Consider the following 20,972-nt stretch of genomic DNA (forward strand, 5'->3'; position numbering starts at 1 on the left):
AGTGAACCCTAGATGTTGGCATCACATAAAAAAAAGGGTGATGTTGTAGTACAGACTAAGAGTGATAATATAGCTACATAAATCATAGAATCCCAACTGTATAAAAACAGGTCATTCGGCCCAACAGGTCCACACTGACCCTCTGCACAGCATCCCACCCAGAGCCATCCCCCTACCTATCCCTGTAATCTTGTATTCCCATGGCTGATACACCCAGCCTGCACAATGGGCAATTTAGCATGGTCAATCCACTTAACTTGCACATCCTTTGACTGTGGGAGGAAACTGGAGCACCCGAAGGAAACCAACACAAACACGCGAATCCACAATTAATCATTATCTCCGAAAAAGTGATGAAGAATAATTGTCTTAGTATCTCATAGAACTCATAGAATCTTCCAATCACACAAAATAAGACCATTCAACCCACTGTGCATTTGTCAACAAATTGAAAGATCTATCCTTGCCTCCTGCATTTCCCCTGCAGCCCTGCACTTTCTCTCGTCATTTATTTATTCCATTCCTTTTTCAACATTGCTGTTGAATCTGTTTCCAAAACTCTTCCAGTAAGTGAATTCTCAACCATTAAAAGTTTACCATGGAAAAGAATATCACTTCTTCTTTAGATAACAAGGTGTAGAGCTGGATGAACACAGCAGGCCAAGCAATATCAGAGGAGCAGGAAAGCTGACCTTTCGGTCTGGACCCATTTCTGAAGAAGCGTCCAGACCCAAAACGTGAGCCTTCCTGCTTCTCTGATGCTGCTTGGCCTGCTGTGTTCATCCAGCTCTACACGTTGTTATCTCAGATTCTCCAGCATCGGCAGTTCCTACGATCCCTGAATCACTTCTTCTTTGTCTGTTTTTCAAAGTGCGTGAAATTGGTATCTTCTAGTCAGTGACTATTACTTTCAAAGTATTTCATTATATGGAATCATTGTGAAATTTGAGGAGATTTCTATCCTTTCAAAGAAATAATTTCTAATTATAGGGTCTGTGTTGTGTGCTGGAGTAGTTCATCAACACTTAGATTTTTTAGCTTGAATGATCACAGGACCCCTGGGAAACCTGTTCTGTTTTTTACCTACAGGTCTTGCTGTAGGATCTGAGGGGCTATAGTGAGGCAAACTCTACCAAAGAAAGAAAGATTAGAATAACATTTCCAACCAACCAGACATGGATGAAGAGTCTGAGGAAGCTAAAAACAGAGGTGAGTTCACTTTAACCTTGAGACAATGCACCAATGGGACCTTGGTCTTCAGGATGGTCTGGCAAGTGAATGATATAACACTTTCAGATGCCAAGACCCAGTCTAAAACATATACTTTATTTCTTTCTTGACCTATTGATTATTTCCAGTACCCTTTCTCTTCATTCTAGATATCCAGTATTGTGCAGTAGTTTGAATTCGTGTCAGGGCTGAAAACATATCAAACCTCACCAGCTTCTTCATCACTGGCTCAATCCAATCTTTCCTCACCCACATTAATATTTAATCGTGAATAGGTGTTTATATATTTTCATGCAAGAAAGTACGGTAAAATTAGTGACCTGTTGAATGATCCTCTTTGGTTGTGCACTGTAAACTATTGCATTTTTTTTCTCTGTAAGAAGAGCAATGGGGATATAATGAGAACTTAAACACATTGATGTATTCTGCTTAAATATTTTTGTGATGTCATTCAGTGTCACAGTTGTTGGGGTAACATGCACTTTTACATGCATGATTTTGTCTGGAGACTTGGTTGCAGGAAGTCAATGCCTAAAGTAATGGACGGAATGTAAATCAAGTGGAGATCTTGCCATGGATAATATTGAGCTTCTTTAGTGTTATTGCAACTGCACCCATCCAGATGAGTGAACAGAATTCCATCAGAATCCTGGCTTGTGCATTGTAGACGGTGGACTTGCATTGAGGAGAAAGGAGAATTACTTGCTGCAGTATTTCTAGCCATTGATCTACACTTGTAGCCATAATATTTACGTGGTTAGTCCAGTTCAGTTTCTGGACAATGGTTATCTTTACCAAATCAAATCCAAAAGAACTGTGATTGGTGAAAAAGCTCAGCAGGTCTGGCAGCATCTGTGAAGAGAAATCAGAGTTAACGTTTCGGGTCCGGTGACCCTTCCTCAGAATCTAACCTTCCCCAGTCTGGGGATGAATATACTGTCCTCGACAAAAGACTTAGCTCATATCCTTACGCCTCCACGTTAATGATATTTGAGCTTGTCATGATGTTGAACAGTTTTTCCACTGCCGCTATCTGCGCACTCACTTCTTCAGGCGGGACTCCCCAACCCACCATTCCACTGATCCCTTCACCTGTCTCCAGTATTCATCCTCCACTTGGACCCCTTCCCCTGGCCTCTTACCTGCCCTCGGTCTCTTCATTTGAAACTGCTGACATGCCTTTGGCCATCTCAAATTGTCTGCTCCTGTCACCCGCTCTAAAATGTCGCCTCCTAAAATTGCCACACTTGTTTCTGTCATGTCTAACCCTAACTTTGTTGTCAAAACTGCCGACAAAGGTGATGCTGTTGCAGTCTGGCACACTGATCTTTACCTTGTGGAGGCTCGAAGCCAACTCTCGGACACTTCATCCTACTACCCCCTGGACCATGACCCCACAGCCAAACATCAAGCCATTGTTGCCAAAACTGTAACTGATCTCATTACTTCTGGAGGTCTTCCCCCATCTGCCTCCAAAGTTGTCGTATCCCAAGTCCAGACAGCCTGCTTCTTCCTCTTTCCAAAACTCCACTAACCAGACTGTCCCGATAAGCCCATTGGATCAGCCTGTTCTTGCCCCACCAAGCTCATTTCCTCCTATATTGACTGCATCCTCTCGCCACTTGTCCAGACCCTGTCCCCCTACATCCAAAATTCCTCTGATGTCCTCCACCAATTTCCAGTTCTCTGGCCTTACCTGCCTCCTGTTCATCATGGACGTATAATCCTTCTGTACCTCCACTCCCCACCAGGATGGTCTGACAGCTCTCATTTTCTTCCTCGACCAGAGGCCTGAACACTCCCCAGCCACCACCACTCTCCTCCACCTGGCTGAGAATGTTCTCTCACTGAACAATTTCTTCTTTAATTCATCTCACTTCTGCCAAGTCAAAGGTTGGGCTATGGGCACCTGCATGGGTCCCAGTTAAGCCTGCCTCTTTATGGGGTATATGGAATGATCCTTGTTCCAGCACTAAATGGCCCCCTCCCAAAACTCTTTTCTCAGTGCATTGACAAATATTTTGGTGCTGCTTCATGATCCTGCCAGGACCTTGAAAAATTTGTTCATTTTGCCTCTGATTTCCACCCCTCTATAATTTTCACATCATTCATTTCTGACACTTCTGTTCCTTTGCAAGGCCTCTCTGTATCCATTTCAGGGAATAAACTGTTCACTGCCATTCACTGCAAAGCTGCTGACTCCCATAGCTACCTGCACTACAGCTCGTCACAGCCCACGTCATGCAAGGACCCCATCCCATTCTCCCAGTTCCTTCATCTACGTCCCATCTGTTCAGATGATGTCACCTTCTGAAGCAGCACTGCTGACATGGCTTGCTTCTTCCATGACATTGATTTCCTGCCCACTATGATTGACAGGGCCCTCAACCGCATCCAACAAATCACCCATGCGTCTGCCCTTGCCACCTTCCCATCACTCACAAACAGCATGGTCGGTTCTCTCTTGTCCTCACTTTTCATCCCACCAGCCTTCACTTTCAAAGCATTATTCTGCACCATTTCAGACAATTTCAGCAGAATGCCACCTCCAAATGAATTTTTCCCTCACTCCCCTTGTCAGCATTTCGCACGGATTGTTCCCTCTGGGGCACACTAGTCCATTCCACGACCACCAACACCACCCCCCATCCCACGGCACCTTCCCATGTAACCACAGAAGGTGCAACAACTGCCCCTTCAGCATCTCCCTGCCCACCATCCAAGGGCCTAAACAGTCTTTCCAGGTGAAGCAGCATTTCACTTGTACCTCCTCCAATCTTGGGTATTGTATTCGCTGCACCCATTATGGCCGACTCTTACTTTGGAGAAACTAAATGCAGACTGGATGATTACTTTGCAGAATGCCTCTGGTCCGTGCACAAGCAGGACCCCAACCTTTCTGTAGCCAGTCATTTCAACACAGTGTCCTACTCACAGGCCTACTTGTCTGTCCTCAGCATGTTCCAGTGAATCACAGCGCAAAGTGGAGGAATGACATCTCATCTTCACACTGGGCACTTTACAGCCTTCTGGACTTGCTATTGAGTGCAACACCTTCAAATTCTAAACCAAATCCCATTTCTTCCCATTCTTTTAGCTTTGCTTGTTACATTCTCCCATGCTTCCCTTTGTTTCAGCTTTACTTGTTACGTTCACTGTCACTGTGTCCTCTCTGTTCTCCCCCCCCACCCCAATGGGACTGCCTTCTCTTTTAAGTCTGGCAGTTGAACACACTATTGTTCTGCCATTCTCACATTCTGATCACTTAATCTGAATTATCAACATCTTTTCTCCACTAGCACTATACACCCCACCACCACCACGCACCCACTAACTATAGCATGAATGCTGCCCCCTCCACATCGATGAAGAGTTATCCAGACTCAAAACGTTAGCTTGCTCTGTCTCCATGGATGTTGTCTGACCTGCTGTGATCTCCAGCATTTGCTGATTTCAGCAGTTTGACCACAAATTGGTTAGTTATTCTCATTGCCTTGAAGATATCTGCTATAGAAAGAGTGACCTCTTACATCCATCTTCAGTCACTGAAATGAGACCATGCAGGTCATTGACTCAATTAAGGGACTATAGTTGCTAACATAACTCCCACTTTAAATAGATGATACTTGCTTTATTACAATGTGCCATTGATTCATCACTTACCAAGCTACACACCAGCAGGATGATAGGAGTAATTTGACACTGATCCAACAGAGGGGGGAGTCACAAAAGAGGGCATTAAAGAGGAAATTCTAATCAAAGCATTCCAGCTCTCAGACATTGCCTTTGAAATCATCCTCTGCCAACTAATTACATTCTGGTTTAATTAAATTATAATGCATGAGTTTTCACGTCCTGATACGCAAATTCATAAAGCATTCCAGATTTTTTATAAGTTCCTGAATAAGAAAAGTTTTCGTGTTATGGTCGGCATGGACCAGTTGGACCCAAGGGTCTGTTGCCATTGCTGTATGACTCAATGACTCTTTATATAGCCAATCTGGGAATACAAATTCAATCATCATATTCTTATTTCACTCCAATCTTTCCTCGTTTAAATGTTGAGCCTTTTCATCCTCCTCCAGCTGCAATCTTTCTCTGCTGTGCAAGGATGCAGCACATTATTATTCTGGACACCCTCCCTGATGAGAACTAAACAATGACTTCAGACCTATTTACACATGTGAAACAATTCCTTGACATTTCAAAACCTTGCTCTGTGAGAGATTTGGTAATCATGTGGTTTTGTTGTTGTGCTTCTACCTCTCATCATTGGATATCCTCAAAGTCTCATGTGTTAATTTTGAAGGGAATGTCTTTTTGTCTCCTATGAGTCAGCCATTGAGTCAGCTACCTGAAACAAAATGATCTGCAATGTTGGACTGTCGCAGTATGAAGACATCAAGACAGCTCCCAGGGAATCCACTGTCAGATTGTATTAATCTCTCCTTATACCTTCCCTCCAGCTGTGCATCCAAAGATTAAAAGCTCCTGGTTGCTATGTTGGTGCTTGGTTTGCTTTGTGAGTGTAATTGATTATATTCAGTACATGTGGGAAGTCAATCAGAGAAGCAATTCCAAATACACATTTGGTCTGGCTATTATTATCAGAGGAAGCATTTACATAACTTCCAGTGCAATGTCAACATTAATATGCCTCCCAGAGCACACAGGAGGGGAACAAAGGTTCAAAAAAAATTAAGAGAGTTGGTGATTTTCACAGCCATACATAATGCAGGACTTCCAGATACAGCCACTAAAGAGATTTCCTCTAAAAATCTGCAGTTATCTATGACCACATAGCATGGCAATCTCAGCCTGCAAAAATCACTTCAGAGAGAGAAGTCAAGGAAGTTCAGCCATTTTCTGGCTGAACCCCTTGTGTGGGGTTCTTGTCACATCCTCAAGCCCTCTGTTGTGTTTTTCAATTTCTGTGTACTTGTTTTACCTTTCACCAGATCATTCCTTCCAGCAAAAATATTCAGTGCAGATCCCTGTGAAAGCCCTGGAGCATCTCCACTGCCTGCAGACTGACAACAAATTTCTGCTAAATGGACCATATATTCATATATGTTCATATATTGTGAACAAAAATAGAAGCAGAAATTGGTAGAAAAACTCAACAGATCTGGCAACATCTATGGAGAGAAATCAGAGTTAATGTTCCGGGTCCAGTGACCCATCTTTAGAAGTTTTTTTGTTTTTTTTTTGTTTGTTGCAGATCTTGTGGTTGGTTTGTCAGAAATTGGCAAACTGATATGAAGTGAAATTAAACTTTCCTCCTTTTAACTGGTCAATTTTCCAAGTTTTGAAAAATTTATAGTAGATGCCATAAAATGAAAAGAAAGTTAAATTGCTGAGAATATATTCTAATTTACATCCAATTATTTTGTGGCATGATCAGTTTACAGACAGATGTTTTGGACAGATTTGTCTCCAGATATTAGAACATAGAACAGTACAGCACAGTACAGGCTCTTTGGCCCATGATGTTGTGCTGACCGATTATCCTACTCTAAGATCAAACTAACCTGCATATCCTTCATTTTATTATTATCCATGTGCCTATCCAAGAATCGCTTAAATGTCCCAAATGTATCTGACTCCACCACCACCGCTGGCAGTGTATTCCATGCACCCACCACCCTCTGTGTAAAGAACCTACCTCTGACATCTCCCCTATACCTTCCTCCAATCACCTTAAAATTATGCCCCCTCGTAATAGTCATTTCTGCCCTGGGAAAAAGTCTCTGGCTATCTATCTGTGCCTCTCATAATCTTGTACATCTCTATCAAGTCAAAATATTATACTGCTAGTGCCCATGGCCTTTTGTGCAAGAATTCTTTACTTACAGCTAAAGATATTTACACATTGGACATTGATATGAGATGACAGATAATATAGATAAATGTGAGGTTATCCACTTTGGTAGCCAAAACAGAAAGACAGTTTATTATGTGAATGGTGACAGGCTGAGAAAAGAGGAGATGTCACAAGGCCTGGGTGTCCTTATATAAAAGTCTCTGAAAGTAAACATGCATGTTCAGCAGGTGGTAGAAAAGGCAAACAGTATGTTGACCTTCTTAGCAAGAAGTTTTTGCCACAAGAGCAGGGATGTCTTTTTGCAATTATACTGGCAGTTATACAATTATAAGTAAGACCACACCTGGAATATTGTGTACAGTTTGGATTCCTTCTCTGAGGAAAGATGTTCTTGCTATGCAGGGCATGAAACAACGGTTTACCAGACTGATTCCTGGGGCGGCAGGACAGATGAGAAGAAGAGAGACAGGATTGGTTGGACTATGTTCACTGGAGTTTTGAAGAATGAAGGCAATCTCATAGAAACCCCTAAAATTCTAACAGGGCTAAAAAGAGTTACAGCAGTCAGAATGTTTGCAGAGTCCAAAACCAAAGGTCAAATTCTCAGGATATGAAGTAGACCATTTAGGACTGAGATGAAGAGAAACTTCTTCACCCAGAGAGTGGTGAGCGATGGAATTCTTTGCCACAGAAAGTGGCTGAGGCCCAAAATTTAAATGTTTTCAAGAATGAGATGGATATAGTTCTTAGAGTTTGGGCAGAAGATGGGAACAGGGTACTGAATAGTATAATCAGCCATGATCCTATTGAATGGCAGAGAAGGATTGAAGGGCTGAATGGCCTAATCCTGGTCCTATGTTCCACATTTCTACATTGGAGCTTCTGCCTCTTTCCACATTGCTCCAACCATTCACGTGCCTCTGACATCTTTGTTACACAGCCATCATCTACGCTTCTGATGTTAACTCTACAATGATCACCTTAAATGATCTCTTTACCTGCCAGTGATAATATTCTTGGCTCAAAAAGATTTGAAAGCCAATGAATTAGTGTTCATTTGTGAAGATGGTTAGTTTTCTATTCAATTTGTCCATAAACCTCGTCTCAACACATCTGTTCTTATCTTTTAAAATTGTTCCCTGATGACTTTGAAGGTTTTGTCTTAATTGAGAGACTTAAGTCAAGTTGAGAGATTTGTTGGTCTCAAACTAAGCCTTCAAAATTGATCAAACATTTGCTAGGAGTCCAACACTAGATTGAAAATGAGCAAATTTGTGGTTAAACTTTAGAACAGTTAACTTGAAACGATTGAAATGTGATGTTGACTTTTTAATAAGGATATGTGATATGCAACCCATTAACCAGTGAATTAAAATATTATGGGTTTGGGAGAAAGCAAGAACTGCACAAGGAGCCCTAAGACATAATTGTAATTTCCTTTCTTCCCTACTCCTACAATATGAACTGGGCAAGAATCTGTTCAAAAGCACTGCCTGCTCTGTGGAGGGGCTGTTTGTTATTGATGAATGTGGAAGACAGTGAGTTTCTTCATGTTGCTGTTGTTGTCTCGCTGACCTGATTTAATAAGGATTTGTCACTGCTTCTCAGTTGCAAAGACTGGCAGTCAGATGGCCAGGCCACCAGCAGCAGGTCATGATCACCGAGACATGGAATGGTCAGAATTTTCTTCGGAGACAGAGGAAGAATGTATTGCTCAAGAACGTCGAAGGTTTGAGAGATTATCAGAATGTTTGAGAGAGGTTGAGTCCAACTGCGAAACTGAAACAGCCAAGGCACCTATCTCCTAGACCCAGCAGTCACTATTATATATGTCGCCATCTAAATTCCTTAGAAGCTTACATGTCAAGTATGCAGGACTGTGAAAAGAGTCTTGGAGAATGAATAACTTGCAGGTAATTGCTTCTCTGTAACTATTTACATGTTATAAAAACAAGCTCCACATAATTGCAAATACTGTTGGGAGGATCAAGCCTTAGGTCTATCTCCCACATGATTCTACTTTATTCTCCCACCAAGTTCTCATGACATCATCACAGTGGGGCATGTTTATAGTGTTCAGTCAAGTATTAACACTGCCAGATCATTCCCAGTTCATAGTTGAAACACCTCCCACTTTCTTCAGCAGATAACTGTTATTGTTGCACATTTATTTACATATTTACATTTCCCAGTACCCATGTCTACCCAAGGTTTTGATTTTACAAATTCAGATATTTTACCAGTTTCCTCAGACACATTCTTTTCAGATTTGGAAGAATAGTAGCTTGTTGTCCTGGATTGTCTTCCTGATGGCCTGTTATAGAGTCCCCACAGTGTGGAAACAGGCCATTCGGCCCAACAAGTCCACACTGACCCTCTGAACAGCATCCCCCCCAGACCCATTCCCCCACCTTATCCCTGTAACCCTGCATTTTCCATGGCTAACAGACCTAATCAACACAACCCATGAACACTATGGGCAATTTAGCAGGGCCAATCCACCGAACTTGCACATCTTTGGACTGTGGGAGGAAACCGGAGCATTTGGCGGAAACCCACACAGATACGGGGAGAATGTGCAAATTCCACACAGACAGTCACCCGAGGCTGGAATTGAACCCGGATCCCTAGTGTTGTGAGGCAGCAGTGCTAACCACTGAGCCACTGTGCTGCCCATTTCCAGTTTCCTCCCACAGTCCAAAAATGTGCAGGTAAGGTGGATTGGCCATGTTAAATTGCCCATAGTGTCCAGGAATGCAGGGATAGAGTGCGTCTGGGTGGGGTGCTGTTCAGAAGGTTGACGTGGACTTGTTGGACTGAATGGCCGGTTTCCACAATGTTGGGTACTACGGTATAATATGGTATGAGATCTGAGGTTTTCTCCTGAACTGAACTGAAGGACCCCAAAATGCTTGCATTTCTTTTATGGAGAGTGTCATCTTTGCTGGAGCAGATGTGGTCAAGTGACCATGGGTCCAAAATCAGACATTCACAGCTGGAGAAATCATGCCTGACAAAAAATTTACCAAACTAAATTAAACAGCAGCCAGCAGCTATTGGCCACAGAGAACAGTGAAAACTAAAGTCAAAGAGGTCACAACGGTTCAGGGGAGTTATGTACAACCAGCCCTCAAGTTGTGTATTGGAAGACTATCGATCAGAATTTCTGGCACCTTGATTTCCAGCCAACGTCTGAGAGTGTCTACTTTACATGCATGGCAACACTAAAAGGTGTTGGCACAGTATTATTGAATGCTTTGAACTCAGCTCATGATGCCATTGGCCAAAGGACACAGAACATTCAGGAAGGTTCAGGGTAAAGGAGATTAAAACACAAACCTGGAAGCCACACGCTCAGTGAAGACTCGCAGCATGATTCATGGCAGAAGACTGTGTGGCAACTCAGGTAGACTCGGGAGAAGATCTGCCCTTATCCTTCAATTTGTGTCAGTGAAATTATGTTCTCAATCCATCGATAGATCTATGCTGAAGTAGATAGGAGGTTTTACTTTCATTTAGCGATTAGTTTGGGCTTTCTTGATCACCCTCAGTCTTTGAAATACTGGTGAAAACAACTTTCACAATTGCATTACCTGAAGATTTATTCCTGCTTGGTGTGATATTTGTATTTTTATTGTGGGTTCTTCTTTGGAAGGAAGGGAAGTCAGATATTCTACTTGAGCTTGTCTCTTCCTAGTCATCTTAGTCATCAATGTGTAACTTGGATTTGTCATAATCAGCTGTTCACTCTGCTATGTCAGAATCTGAGTCAATTAAATTGCAGATGCTTCAATTGTTTTGGCTGGGATATACTGTTCTATTGCTTGCTCTTTCTTTGCTTTTGTTCTCGAAGTTTGTTGATACTTGAAATCTGATCTCTCTTTGGTGTTGACACAGATGAAAAACATTTCCACCAAACAAACATGGTCAGAGCTTTCCATTCCATTGTTAGCATGAAACCAATTTTTATTCTATTGTTATTAACTTTAGAGGATTCGACTAATGTTTACATTTTCTCATTAGCCTGAGCCTTGTAAATTCTTCTGCCACGTATTCCTTAACGAGTTGTTCATTTACCAGTTATTCTTTGATGTTTTGTTTCTTAACCCCTTCCTGAAGTTGAATCAATGCATACCTTTGAATTGACAAGTCAGAATTGCTGGTTGACAAATAAATATAGATTTTTATTAATATTTGATATCCTCTATATTATACAGTTGCTTGAAGCAGATGTTTAAGTTTAAATGTAATGCTCAATACTATTTGGTTGAAGTTCTGTGGTTGTAAAAATGTTTTGTTAACTAAGCTATCTGATAATGTTGTGATGCTTACTTCTGTGCTTAATTTAAAATTCATAAAATTTTCATTAATATAAATGTCAGTTTGCCAATTTTTTTGGTCTGGGTCACAAGTTGTCCCTCAGAAAATATTCGGTTCACCTTCTGTTTGAGAATGATCTCCCTCATTTACCTGTTTGTCTTGGCAGTTCTTTGGTGTTTTGATTTTCTGTGGTTGTGCCTTGCTTTGGCAAGTGTTGGCATTTACAAGAAAACATTTTGTTTTAATCACTGGGCACGGTTTGTGCCAATGAATTTCCATAACTCCACATCATTGGCAATGACTTTTAACTTCTGGTGTCTGTCCTAAATACTGCATGTGATATCATGTGTTTTTGTCATGGTCCTGTATCGTAACAATTGGGTGAATTTCAAATATATCTTCCGCCAAGTTTGAATTTCTCCCCGGGATCAATCTTTTCTGTATCCAGAACTCTGGTAAATTCACAGTCTGAATGGCTACCTCTAGGGTTGAATCTTTTTTAGTTGGTAATAAATTTGATAAAGACTCATCAGACATACTTGCAAATATCTGCTCTCTTATGAATTCTGACTTAAAGTCTGCATAGTTTCATCTCTCCACTCATCTGAAGGGATCATAAATTTTTTTTTTATCAATTCATGTGTGTGATTTGGGCAATACTATCTAGCATTTATTGCTCATCTCTAATTACCTGGAAGACAGTAAGAATCAACTAAATTGCTATAGGTCTGGGGTCATATGTATACCAAACTTGGTAAGGAGAGCCAATTTCCTTTCCTAAGGAACATTAGTAAACCAGATGGTATTTTACAACAATCAACATTGGTTACATTGTTGCCATTAAACCTTGTTTCTTTCTTATTCTAAATTTAAATTTCACCATCTGCCATGGAATTCAATCTCATGTCCCAGAGCATTAGACTGAGATTTTGGGTTACTCGTCAGCAAACTTTGCTTTAACCAGCACCTTATGAGCTGGCACTCTCGATAAAGAAGTGGAAATTATATACCTTTATTATTGGAAGTTTATTGTATTATCACAGTCACTGCAATCTCTGATTAGTCAGTTGAGGGTACGTGTGAGAAGGCTTTCTGCCGATAAGTTTTATTTAAAGCAAAATTACATTATTATTTAATTGATTTACGATGTAAATAAATTAAAACAGTGATATGTATACCCTCTACGTTATGTTTCTATTATTTAGTATGTGTTTTTACAATGATAATGTGGACCTCTTGATCAACCAAAATATTTGATCAATCGGCACACTGCTGGTGGCATAGGTGCCAGTTAATAAAATGTGTTTGCTGTATTACTATACCACAAACTCCTCTCATGAAATTACTTACAGATTCCTCTTAATGCTGTATTATATCTTGCTTGGTCATGAATTATATATAAGTTTAAGATAATTATCAAAGGCATTTGGTGCCTCTTTGAATGTATCTGTTTCTTATTTTATGCCTTAGTGAGCAATAACATCATCTGTTATCCTCCTGTGTATGAAAGTGTATTTACTTGGTCAGCTTTGCATCCAATGTGTATGCAATTCAATACTTCAAAAATTGTCTTCTACAAATGTTCAATTTTGTGTTCTATTTGGCACATCTGGGAAGTTAAATCTGGCCATACCTTTTCTGATGCCATGTCTTCCTAATGTGATTAGGTATTTTATCTTATTTAAAGTGAATTATTTTACAGTGATGATGGCTCTCTATGCTTTGCTGTTTCTGTGGAGGTTTCTCAGTCTTCATGGCTTAAAGAATGCTGTTTAATTCGTAAAACAAAAACAATAACTCTTGGAAATGGGTGTGCAGCTGTACTAGACCTCCATTTGGAAGTATAAAAGACAAATACCACCAGTATGCTTCATTTGTCATTTTTACTGATTTCCCTTTTGGGCTAGACCAGAATGTTTAGTTCTACGATTTCCTTGGTCATCCACTTCCAGATGGTAGGTTTTCTTTTGGCCCTATCAGTTCTGAACTCTTTTTTTATAGTTGCATCTTGTGGTGGTGATGCCTCATTTGAAATGTAATTCTTTTGAAAAGTCTTATTATTTCAACCAGAATTACTGCATCATTTAATATTTCCCCATTGTACTAGGGATTTTTAGATCAGACACATTAAACCCTCGATAATTTCTTCACTCTCCTGCTGAGCTAAGACTTGCAACCATTTTTCATAAATGACTGCCTCATGATGCAACCTGTAGCTCTGCCTTGGAGCTGCAGATATTTTCTGTTCCACCATGTCTCTAATCGTGTATGAAATGCTGTCTATCTTGTTCTTTCAATGTATTCTCTGGTGTTGAACGATGCCATGAGGTTTCTTGGCATTCACTGTCATCAGCAATCAGCCAAATCTGTTTCACTTGAAGTCTCCTGGACTCCCAGCATATATACCTCTTTAGGATTTTTGCTGCCAAATGAAATCTTCAAATCCTAGGTTACCACCATATTCATGTGCTACCATCCATATCTTCAAAGAGTGTGGCTTCTTTTGGGGATGACATAGTCTAGTATATGTGAGGGTAGCCATCTTCTGGAAAAATGAGAAGAGTTTTATTGCATAAACATGCTGTAGTTGATTGCTTCTCTGTAGCTGTTTACAGTTTATAAAACTTTTGGAAGGACCTAGCCTTAGGTAGATCTCCGATGAGCTTCAACTTGACTCTCCCATTAAGTCCTAATGACATCATTACAATAGGTGGTGATTATCGCACTCAGTAGACGATAAATTCTTTTAGATTCTTCCAGACCTACATATATTTGGACAGGTAAATGAAGCAGAAGGTTTAGAGGGACATGGGCTAAATGCAGACAAATGGGAATAGTTTTGTTTGTGAAGCCTGGTCAACATGGATGAGCTGGACCGAAAGTTCTGTTTTCATGTCACATGACTCTATGACACTATAACAATCCGTGATGTTTCAAGTCTGGTATGACTCCCCTCCAGAATGGAAGAGTTCTGAAGCAGTGTCATAATGAAGGTGAAATGTTAGTTTTGTTTTTTCTCTCTACAAATGCTGCCAAATGTGCTGAGTTTCTTCAGTATTCTGTTGAGTTGTTTCAGATTTCCAGCATCGGCAGCCCTTTGCTTTCATACAACAGCTCTCGCTTCTCTACAGCTGACAGGTTTCTGGAAACTATGGAAACACCAATGTCTAGTGTTAAATTTGAAGTGGTGATTAATTCTAAAGTATATGGCCTCATCGTAGAATTTAAATGAACTGCCCACTTATTACAAGCAAATTGATCGCCCACGGCATATTCTATCCAACTATCCCCCTTCCTGTTAGCCATGCGTTATTTACCCTGTTTTGCATCAATCACTTTGAATCATGTCTCTGTTTTTTATTTTTTCACATATGAATGAATGTAAACTGGTGGTGAAATGAGCTCTGTGTCCTGAGTTTGCCTCATGGTGGTAGATTGACAAATCACAGTGAAATGGTATCCTGACTGAAGAAGTGCACTGGGGGTTTGCGAACAGAAAGGCACGATGGGCAATTAAATCAAGACGCAGAACTGTGTGCTAAGATGAACATATTCTTAAATTGATTTAAAACTGTGCTGGAGTTTGAGAGACAAGGTATCTCTTTGTGTGACCAAAGAAATGCCTCCTACGCTGTAACATTAGAAATTTATAAGTGTGTCAATAAGGATACTCTGGGTCCACTGCTTATGTTGATTCAAGCTTAGCCTTGCTTGGTGAAACCCAAACAGAGTTCTGGCAGGAATGTCAGACACTATGGTAGTATAAACAAAAACACATTAATTAAGCAAATTGCCACTTACATCACACAGCCATAGCAAGAAAGGAGTATAAAGAAAGATTTTATTAAGGATTTGTTGTGGCAGTGCAGAGGAAGGTTTGGTCACCCACTCTGGGCATGTCATTCTTGAAGATTTCTAAGCATCCAGTGTCATTATCAGTTTGTAATACTGCTTAATGTGTTCGTCATATTTATACATTTAGCGCCATAGTATCCAAATTGTTGAGTGTCATCAATACTACAGTAAAGGAAGTAATATTTAGTATCAGGAGAATGGGTCTTGCTGCCTCTAATAGAACCATAAATGGACAACTTGGAACACGTTTGGACCAGGTTTCACATTTTTACAGTTTTTATATTCTGTCAGAAACATACTCCACCTATTTTCAGGGGATTAAAATTCCCCTTAAATTCTTCCCAAACTACAGAAACATTAAAATATCAAGGTTTTCATATAAATTAAAATTTTAAAGTGGAAAGTTAACCTTGAATGCCTCCCTGCTAGCTTGTTCTATTAAGGTGAAAAACATTTACTGCTCTATTCACTTATTCTCAAAGTAAAGTAACTTCCTAGGCAATAGATTTTAAATGAAGACAAATGCCCTCATTTCCTAGAGTGCATAGAACAACTGCTATAACGCCAAAGGGTTACAATCAATAACTTTCAAAAAGGAATTGAATATATCCCTGAATAAGAAGGATATGCAGCACTAAAGAGATAAATGCTCAGCGATAGAGGAAGAATCCTTCCAAATGACTGGTGCAGGTAATGATGTGCCAATTGTCGTCCTTAAATGTTTCATGGCTCTATGATTTTATACGCAATTATTTTGACAATGTGATTAGCATATTAAAATTCTGAAACTGACCCTATGGAATTTTCTGCCAAAAAAAGAGTAAAACCTATGTTGAAAAATGCACAACAGCAAGAACACATGAGCACACGGAAGATGAGTGATAAAAGACCATATAGTGCATTGAACCTGCTCCACCATTCATTATGACCAGGTACCCTCTCTCTTTCACCTGTTTGGAGTTTGTCCCATCTCGTTTTTCATTGGAGAAGAGGAGAATTAGAAATTACATATAAATAAGATGAGTTGGGATTTTAATGAGCTGCAAATGCATGGAAATAAGGTAATCACTGCTCAATGGTTTCATCTCTACTTTCGTCCCTGCTCCCCCATATCTCTTGATTCTCTGATAAGTGAAAATTCTATCTTTCCCAGTTTTAAATGTATTTAATGCTGGACCATCCACCATCCTTTAAGGGAGATAATTCCAAATGTTTCACACATTTTTAAGTTGAGGAATTTCTCTTCATCTCTTGTCATAAACGATTCACAATTATTACTGAGAACGTATGCCCATGTTTTGATTCCCCAACCAGTGAAAGCAATAACTCAGTTTCACTCTGTCAAATCTGTTCCGAATTTCGTAAGTTTTAATAAGATTATTTCTTTTTCTCTGAAGTCCAGAGAATACAGATCCAATTCACTCAGCCTTTCAGGACAGGTACCAATATAGTGAACATTCTTTGTAATTCCTTCAACGCATGTACACCTTTCCACAACTGTGGAAACCAGATCAAAACATTGTATTCAAGGCATGTTCTCACCAAAACCCTGTACCATTGCAACAAGGCTATACAACTCTTGTACTCCATCTCCTTGCAATAAAGGCCAGCATGCCAATTGCTTTCCTATTTGCTTTGCTTAGCTGCATGCTCGTCTTCTGCACTCCTTATACGAGCACTCCCGAGTCTTTTTACCAGTCACATTAGCAGATTTTCTTAACTTAAAATATCACCTCAACTTTTGTAGAAGTCATGTGAAAGTGGAATATTGTGACAGATTCCTTATTCCGGTATGAGGATTCTTAAGGAGATTTGATAAAGCAAGCATGTAAAAGCACAATGATATGAAACTCAAAGAGCAAAGCTGATTACTCTCCTGGATTGACACTGAAATCTTTGTTTTTAAGGCTGGAGAGGGATATTGATTTGCTAGATGTTTATTTGAATTCAGATTATTGGATAGTCACTTTCCCTAATGAACTCAGTAGGAACATTTGAATTTTATTAACTGAGAATCATCAAGACCATTAAACCATAAGACAATGAAATATGAACAGAATTAGGCCAATCAGCCCATTAAATCTGCTCTGCCATTCAATCATGGATGATATGTTTCTCAACCCCATTCTCCAGTCTTCCCCTTTCACCCTTGATCCCCTGACCAGTCAAGAACCTATCTGCCTCTGTCTTAAATACACTGAATGACTTGGCTTCCAAAGCCCTCTGTGGCAATGAGTTCTACAAATTAATGACCCTCTGGCTGATGAAATTTCTCCCAACTTAGTTCAAAAGGGTCATCCCTTCACTCTAAAGCTCTAGAATCCTAGTCTGTCCCAATAGTGGAAACATCTCCATATCTACTCTATCTAGGCCTCGCAGTATTCTGTAAATTTCAATGAGACTCCCCCCTCGTCCTTGCTCAGCATCAGCAGTACATCTCTGGTCTTGTATTCTAGCTTTCGTTTTCATTGCATTTGCCTTTCTAACTGCCAACTAAACCTGCATGCGAACCTTAAGAGAATTTTGAAGTATGACTCCCATGTCACTTTTGTGCTTCAGATTCCTGAAGCCTTTCCCCATTGGGAAAATATGCTTCTATGGTTCTATTCTTCCTTCCAACATGCATAACCTCACACTTTCCCACAGTGTATTCCATGTGCCACTTCTTTGTCCACTCTCCTAGCCTGCCCAAGTCCTTCTACAGCCTTCCTGTTTCCTCAATACTACCTGCCCCTCCACTTATCTTTTTGTCATCTGCAAACTTGCTAACGATGCTGTCAGTTCCTTTGTCCAGATCATTAATGCATAATGTGAATAGTTTGGTCCCAACACAGACCCCTGTGGAACTCCTCTAGCCACCGGCTGTCACCCTGAGAAAGACCCCTTTATCCTTACTCTCTGCCTTCTGACAGTCAGCCAATCTTCTATCCATGCCAGTACCTTGCCCTTAACACCGTGGACTCTTATCTTATTTGGCAGCCTCCTGTGTGGTACATTGTCAAAAGCCTTCTGGAAATCAAAATAGATCATGTCCATTGGCTCTCCTTTATCTAACTTATTACCTCCTCAGAAAATCTTCTAATTGATTTGTCAGGCATGATACTGCCTTGATGAGGCTGTCTTGACTCAGCCTTATTTTAGCACGCACTACCAAGTACTCAGCAATGTCATCTTTAATAATGGACTGTAAAATCTTACCAACAACTGAGGTCAGGCTAACTGGCCTAACATTTTTTGTCTTCTGCCTTCCACCCTTCTTAAACAAAAGTGTTTCATTAACCATTTACCAGTCTTCTGGGACTGTTCGTGACTCCAGTGATTCCTGAAAGATCACCAGCAAAGGCTCGACAATCTCCTCAGCTATCTCCTTCATAACTCTAGGGTGTAGTTCATCTAGTCCACGTGATTTATTCACCTTCAGATATTTTAGCTTCCCAGCACCTTCTCCTTAGTGATGGCCACAGCACTCATCTCTGCCCCCTGACTCTCTTGAAGTCCTGGTAAGTCCCTGGTGTCTTCCACTGTGAAAATTGATGACAAAGTACCTATTCAGTTCCTCTGCCACTGCTTCATTCCCCATTACTACTTTCCCGCCTTATTTTCCTGCGGTCAATTGTACAATCTTGGCTCTCTCTTACCTTTTAGATATCTAAAAATACTCATGCAATTTTCTTTTATATTGCCAGTTGGCTTACCCTCGTATTTCATCATCATCCCACTATCACGCACCCCCCCCCCCACCCCAAAACCCCTCTCCCCCTGTTACTGCTTTATCAGTTAACCTTTGCTGGTTTTTAAATGCCTTCCAATCCTCTAGCTTCCCACTAATTTTCACCACATTGTCAAGAATTTATCAAGAATTGTCAAGAATTACACTGCAGCGGAACATCCATATCCACACATCAAGGAATCACGTGAGAAGGTGTTATGACAGCTGAGAAAAAGCCAGGTCTAAAAGGTTTTAAGGAACATTTTAAGAAAGTTGAGATGGATGGTGAGGCAAACAAATTTAGGGAGTGAAATCCGGAATGTAGATGTAAGTACAGTTGAAAGAATGCAGCAATGAGGATCATGTTTCCAAAAGATTACAAACAGACTATTCAGGTTTAATTTTGATCGGTAACCAGCAAGAAGAGGGTGTCAGTGTTGAGAGACAGAGTTTATGTTATTCACCAAAGACAAGAGACTGAATTTTCTCACAGTATATGAAGGTCCATCGCTGACATTGAAAGCAGGAGCAGATGTTCCAATGATGGATAGTTGTGCTCTCAAGAACCATTCTGCTTCCAGTGATCAAATAACAGGCAACTGCAGTGGCTGTCCCCCTTAATTGAGGTCAATGGCCTAGCCTCAGGATTCCAGCTCAATTTAATGGCTGGTGTCTCCACCACCTGGACTACATTATCAACAGTGATAATGCTAAGGCTACAGGGCATATAAGAGGGCATCTTAAGATACCTCAATGGTTAGGCATAAGCTTTTAGCAAGCCAAGGACAAAAATAGATCATTTCTATCTCTCCCATATTAATATAGGAAGAGTAAGATGAATAGCTGCTTAGAAAATGGAGAGGACAGGTGCAATACAGTACTTACAGTAAGTCACAACTTACAGTGGTTACTTATAAACATATTGTTTTAGGACACTGGGTACATAAAAGTATAGTTTCCTCAGCTAGAAGGAGAATTCGTTTTTTGTACAATTTTAATGTCTGCAAAATCATTATTCATCAAACAAAAACAGCAACTACCTAGTTAAAGATAATATCATAAATATCATGACTGGGTTCTGGATGGCTCTGAGACTGTAAACCACACCAGGGCAAGCTGATGAACATCTATGAGCCATTTACAGAGACATGGATCAGCAGAACTCTACTAAAACATTCTTCCGTCAGGTCCAGTTCCATGTGATCTGACATCATTTGACATCAATGGCAATGTACTTCATCTCTTAGCATAACAGCTATTAAACCATTAACCACACTAATAAGCCAAACAATTTTAATCTAGAGTGGTCATAAATGGCACACAATAATTCAATGTTCACATTCAAAATACTCGGTAACATCCCTGAACTATAAAGCTAAAAATGTTCTGTAATTTTTGTAAACGTGCATATTTTTTGAAATTTTTTGTCTTGCACTCATCAGGACAATTTGCAAGAATTTACTGCCATGTGCAATGATGCTATCACTTTAAGAGGTTATTTTGTCCTTTCTTTTAAGACCGGTTATAAAGCAAAGCTGCTGAGCTGGCTAGTTAAGATTACTTGAGTGACCAGCTTGGGAGGCCTTTTTTTAGCAACTTGAATGCATGTGGCCAGCTCTCATAGATTAGGATTTCTGGGTTTTGAGTTTTCAATAGAATCAGAAGCTATTGGGGTCTCAACAGAGTTGGAAGTTTCAGTGAATGGCTCCTGGCTGCTCCTATCGGTTTTTTTTCCGCCTGGACGAGAGAACTGCATGTGAGAATCAGTAACTGAATTGTCCTTTTTTGCCAAGGTGTGTGTTTATGGGATGTTACTATATTGGAACAATTTATTAGTAATAGTTATTGGATCTATTATGCTGTTAAATTTCCAGTAGAGTCAAGTTATTCTAAATTCCTCATTCTTTGTTTGTATTTCAACTACAGTGTTTTAAATAAATTGTATTTTGCTGAATGTTGATTAATTTGACCAGTCACGTTACACCTGGAACAGACACTTTAAACTTGACTTTAAAATAAGAAAAAGTTAGGGAG

This window comes from Rhincodon typus, chromosome 6 (genome assembly GCF_021869965.1).
Source record: "Rhincodon typus isolate 14 chromosome 6, sRhiTyp1.1, whole genome shotgun sequence".
Taxonomy (NCBI): domain Eukaryota; kingdom Metazoa; phylum Chordata; class Chondrichthyes; order Orectolobiformes; family Rhincodontidae; genus Rhincodon; species Rhincodon typus.